General features: G+C 41.4%; 1 pseudogene; it reads right to left on the bottom strand.

Annotated features, from left to right (window-relative positions):
• Positions 1 to 106: 106 nt before the first annotated feature.
• On the bottom strand, positions 107 to 511 carry LOC114616295 (annotated as a pseudogene).
• Positions 512 to 5,979: the final 5,468 nt, after the last annotated feature.

The following is a 5,979-nucleotide window of genomic DNA, read 5'->3' as shown; positions in this document are numbered from 1 at the left end:
ATGCAAATATACAACAGCTTGGAAAACAACATTTAGAAAACAAAAGCCAGTGTAAAAAGACAGATTAAAATAAGTACAACAGTACAGGTTTGATATGGCTCAGATTTTACAGCTTTCTTACTGCATCATCTATGTCAGAGATCTGTTCCTCCAGCTGGCTCCATTGTTCCATGTTTAAAGAAATATCTTTTCTCCCTGGTTTCATTTCACCATTTGATTCCATCCATTTTTCTCTAATATCAATTAGACTTTTTCCTTTAAAGTCCTGAACATTGACATATCTCATCTTTACAGTCTGGAACATGTTGTCATCTCTGCTGCTGCTACTGTGCTTGGAAGACACCAGGGCTGTAGAAGTCTCACCATGCTTCTGCTTCTTCACAGGTTTCTCTGAAACAACTTGCTTTTTCCCCTTTAGCTTTTTTATTTCAACTTCACTGTCAGAATCACTGTCTAAAGAGCTTGAAGAAACAAGTTCCTTTGACTTAGGCATTGCTCCGTTCCAGGTGTCCAACAGCCTGTAGCTCTTTTGCTTGCTCCTGACTTTCATGTATTTCTTTAAGAGGGTTATGTCCTCCTTAAGGTCCTCTATCATCTTCCTGAGATGGGATTTTTAGGTTGAAGTCTTGTTCTTCAGGAGTGCTAGAATATACAGGTCTTCCTGTGATGGGAGAACTGGGTTCTGATGGAGCCAAGTGGCTTTGGTTTCTGTTGCATATGTTCTTGTGCTTGCCTCTCAATATAGGTATTAAATGTCCTTTTTGTCTCTGTCTGGATCCTGTCCCCTCTCTGTGCCTGGGAGCCTGGGAGCCTGATTATGTCAAAGCACCTGAGAGTCAAGCTGTCTCTGGGTGTGGAAGGGGGTCTGGAGTCCCGGCTCTGCCCCCAGGCTGAATAGTAGGCTGAGAGGAAGGTGTGTCCCCCCAGGGCCAGGTATTGGAGTGGAGGGGAGCTGTCTCTCCTGTGAGCCTGGTTGTGTTGGAGCACCTGAGAGTCAGATGTCTCTGAGTGTGGAAGGGGGTCTGGAGTACTGCCTCTGCTCCAGGCCAAGTTCTCAATATTGTGACCATATGTGATGAGTTGGCTGTTCCAGCCATAAAGAGATCTCAGAGGATAAAGCATAGACCATGTAAGAGTAAAATTTATAGTTTAAGTCCAAGATCCCAAGTAAAGCCATTTTGGAAACTGGCCCCACAGTTCAGCGCTTAAGAGCACTAGGTTGTCTACCACAAGACCTTTGCTCCATCTCCAGCATGCCTGCCTCCAAACTAACAATCTCTTATAACTCAAGCCACAGCAGATTTTATTTCCTTTTCTGTATCCCATGATACACTCCCACAGACACCAACACTCACACAACAATAAACATTAGAGTCCCTTTAATCCATGTAGGAAGGACATACATAATGCAAACTGACTAAGCACTTTTTCCAAAATAGTTCAATCTAGAATCAGAAAACTTGCTTCTTCTTTTTACAAGTACAGAGCTCATTCATATGTGATGCAAACAAAACCAAGTGTACTTCTAGAGTGCCTTGATTCTGTTCACTGAAACTCTGACTCTGGATTCATCAGACAGTAATCCTTCCCTCTATCTCTGACACCTTCTGCATTCAGCAATTCATTTTCTTTGTATAGGAATTTGACTACTTCTGTGAGTTGAGTGTTTCCCTTACCACATTTTCTTAAGTTTCCCACTGCTTCAGCACAAATAATTGAATGGCATGCTGTAGCCACTGTTTGAAATGCTGAAAACTCAAGCTTTCAATTTGTATACTCAGAGCCAGTAAATAACTCATGGTTGCTTAAATTTGTTCCATTTTTAGATATTGCTAATTCTCAGATTTTACAAATACAGCTTAATATAAGAACCAAGTACTTTTCATTAACTTTATAAGACATTTAAGAGCTCATAATGGATTGCCTGGACCCCCGGGCAATGCCACAGCAGATTTGTACACCAGGAAGATTATAAGCCTTACAGAAACAATTGGCCATACAATATTATTCTTTATATCATCAAAATAGTAATTCCTTGAGACAATAACTTGGTATTACTAGAGAGTGTGCAAGTCAAATTACAAAAACCTGTTCTCTGTATCCTCAATTTTTTCATAATGGTATTAATCCTTGAGGACTTATACCTAATCAATTATGGCAAGTGGATGTTACTCATTTCTGACTTTGGAAAATTAAAACATGTACATGTGACTTGACACCTTTTCAGGCTTTCTAGTTGGAACTGTTTAACAGGAGAAGCAACTAAAAATGTAATTAGTTATTGCCTACATTTTCTTTCTATGTTTGCTGTTCCATATCATATTAAGAGAGAACATGGAACTGGCTATTGCAGTAAGACATTTGATAAGTTTTGTTGACAATTTAATATTACCTATATTACTGGGATTCCTTATAATCCCCAAGGACAAGGTATTGTGAAACAGGTATTCTGGAATGTTAAAATAATAACTTTATAACTCTCTGAGTGTGGGAGGAGCTGGTGTTTCTGCCATGGTTTTGCAAGGAACTCTTAAAAAATTGGCTTTTAAAAAAACAAAAGAGTGGGAGTTATACCCCCAGAAGGGATCTTCTAGAAATACTCTTAATCATGCCTTGTTTGTTCTCAATTTTCTAAATCTGGACGCTCATGGCAAATCTGCTACTGATTGCCTCTGGCACTCTGAGACTAATAAAAACTATGCCACAGTTATGTGGAAGGACCTTCTTACCTTTAAATGGAATGGCCTAGATTCAGTTCTCATATGGGGCTGAGGATCAACATGTCTGTTTGATACCAAAGAAGGCGTGGCTAGACGGCTGCCAGAAAGATTGGTGAAACAAAGATACCTCCACAAAGCCAGACCCAACTGTAGGTAAAATGGATAACAATTGAGATCCAGGGAAGAGAGATCTCTCTGAGAATTCCCTTTTATCCTTTCAATATAAAGGAGTCTTTCCAGATAGAGCAATCTGGTGATTGCTGTTGGAGGTTCTGGTCCTGATGCAGGCCTCAGACTTGTACTATTCAGAACTTCAATAGGTCATTGACAAGGACTTCGAACAGCTAAAGATTGGCATCACTAATCTGGAAAAATCCCCTCATCTGCTATTCCTTCAGCAAAGGGGGCTCTGTGCTGCCCTCAAGGAGGAATGCTGTTTTTATACTGACCACAACTGGGTAGCTAGAGACAGTATGGCCAAGATCAGAGAGAGATTAGAAAACATCAACAACAAGAAAACTGTTTCTCTGCCTCTCCTTGGCTTACCACCCTTCTCCCTTCCATCCTGGGTCCAGTGGCCAGTCCCCTTTTCCTTTTGGCTTTTAGCCCTTGGGCCTTTAACAGACTCACTGGCTCTGTAAAACAAGAAATTAACTCCATTGCATCTAAACCTCTACAAGTACATTACAAATACTTGATTTGGCTGATAGAGGCTTGGCTGAGCCTTGCGATGACATAACTCCTTTAGGAGCTGCATAGAACTCAGATCTATGCATGTTGGCTCAACATGGCACGAACACAACGTGGGTACCTGAAAGAGGTGCATGATGAGGTACCGCGGCGGGAGGGCCCAAACTGGCTGCATCTGAGTCCCCTGAAAAGCAAACCTGATTGCATAGATATTGGTGTTGATTTATTGTGTCTCAAAGCAGCCGACTAGGACCCTTGATATCCTACATGGCCCAAGAGACAAATAACCCTCTCCTCCACAAAAAGACACCATTACAAATGATACTGGGAGGGTCAGGTCAAGGGTTTCACCCTCTGGTCAATGCCAACTCATCTGTAGATGAGATTTCTTAATGTCCACATTTGCCTGCCAGCCTCATTTAAAATTGTTAAAAGGGAGCAGATGTGGGGAGCCATGCCCAGGAAATTACTTTCTGTTCTGGGAAACCTAGTCTCAGGTCCCAGGAACTTAAAGAATGTCTGGCATTTCCTGGGAGCTGGTTATGATAATGGGATGGTCTAGGGCAATAAGTGTTCAATAGTGGAGTAGCCCAAGCAATGGCCATCGACAAAACTTCTAGTTTTGCTTTAACCTGCACCCAAAATTAAAGTTTTAGAGCTTGATCGGAACTCCAGACTTGCTCTCCATTCTTGTGTCTCTTGTCCCTTCATTCGTTGGCCCTCTTCCCTAGTGTCTGGTTGAATCCCTGCGAGCTGGGGCAGAGTATCTTTTCCAGAGTCTCTTCTACAGAAACAAGGATTTTTGTCCTAGATGGCCTCAAGATCACAGTCTGCCTCTATTAGGGCTCTGGGACTTTCAATGCTGAATATTGAGAGTAAATTATAAGTCATGATATGAGTCAATGTAAACTCTCTGCTCTTCTTGTTGCCATGTGTTTACATTGCCTTCATGGACACTAATCCTTTGGAAGTGTCAGCCCAATGTAATGCTTTAAATTATAATTTGCCTTGGTCATGGTATTGAAGACCTCCACAGAGGGGAGACCCTCACTCAAGTCTCAGAAAGTCGCGGCCACCCAGTAATCTGCTCGAGACACCATATACCAGAGCAATTGCGAGATTTATTAGGGCGTGACAGCTAGCTGCTGGTCAATTCGTATGCCCACGCAGGAGCTGAATTGACCCCGACAGCCAGTTTGAGATGGGTTTTTAAAGGGAAAAACCACAAACCAAGGAATGGGGAGGGGGTGAGGGGTTGCTAGGGTGGTATAACATAAAAATAGTGGGACATTCCAAAGGAACCCAACCTACATGATTCAGGTCAGGTGAAAGCTCTCTGTATGCTTATCTTTCTCAAGAATGTGGTCCTGCCCTGTTACTTCGGCCTTGCCCTGTCACTGCGGTTCCCAGCTTGGTTCTCAACTTGGTTCTCAGCTTGGTTCCACCTAGTTCACTTGCATTCTTTCCTTTCTTTTTGCAGATAGGCCAGTTCCAGTAATGGTGACTGGTCTTTCCACATTCCTAACTTGCTTCATGGCTCAGTTTCTCAGAAAATTTTCCATGTCCTTATAAAGAAAGCCTAAAGAATATTTTACATGTCTAAAAAGGATTCTATATACCCAGTATCTATAATTTTTCACTCTACAGTATGCCTTATGAGAGCACTAAAAGTTAACTATAGAGAAGCATTCTGTGGACTATGAGAGCACAATAAAGATCCCCCTCCAATTATAGAAATTATGGAGGACTTTTTCTAAACCTAGCTCTAGAGCAGTTAGCCTCCCTCCACTCCCTTTGAAAGTAAGAGAGATCCCATGATAGACATGTCTAGCCTGCTAGGAAGAATCAATCCTGTTAAGAGCATAATGCTTGGGGTTGGGGGAGAGGGTGGCATAGGGGGTTTTCAAAGTGGAAACCAGGAAGGGGGATAACATCTGAAATGTAAATAAATGAAATAACCAATAATTAAAAAAAAAAAAAACAGAGCATGGTGCTTTATTTCAAACCAGGCCAACATCAAATTGCTTTTCATGTCTTTCTTCTATACAAGATTATCTTACTAGGAAAAGTGGTCCAAATGCATGGGATAAATATATACTGCTATTTACTACAGATTCTGTCTGTATTATACATCTTAGTATGCTTAGTGAATCAAGGTCAGCTGGAGTTTTAAATGAGACCCTGTCTCATTCAGGAGAATTATTCTCAGGCAATGAATTCCCTGTTTGGGTAATCAATGCAACATGGTCAGTCCTTGATCCATATACACACATCCAATAAAAATGCAGTCAGCAAGTTTCACTTATGTATTTGAGTCTTAATAGTCAACTATACATAACAAGGAAAAGATTGGCCTTGAAGAATTTAGGATGCAGAGGGGAGAACCAAGGGGGTAAATTGTTGCAGGATATTTGATTACAGTTCATAAGAAAATTAATTGTTAGCGGAATATACAACCTTGGAAGATATTGCCTTTTCAGCTGTAGGTGGTTGTGTCCTGAAAAGATGTAGTTGGATGTGCTTCTGAAAGCCAAAGCCTAAGCCAGGTAGTGGTTGGTGGTGCATGCCT

Source organism: Grammomys surdaster, unplaced genomic scaffold (assembly GCF_004785775.1).
Source record: "Grammomys surdaster isolate TR1022 unplaced genomic scaffold, NIH_TR_1.0 314740, whole genome shotgun sequence".
NCBI classification, from domain to species: domain Eukaryota; kingdom Metazoa; phylum Chordata; class Mammalia; order Rodentia; family Muridae; genus Grammomys; species Grammomys surdaster.
The sequence above is the reverse complement of the archived record's forward strand: the minus strand, read 5'-3'. Positions and strand labels throughout refer to the sequence as shown.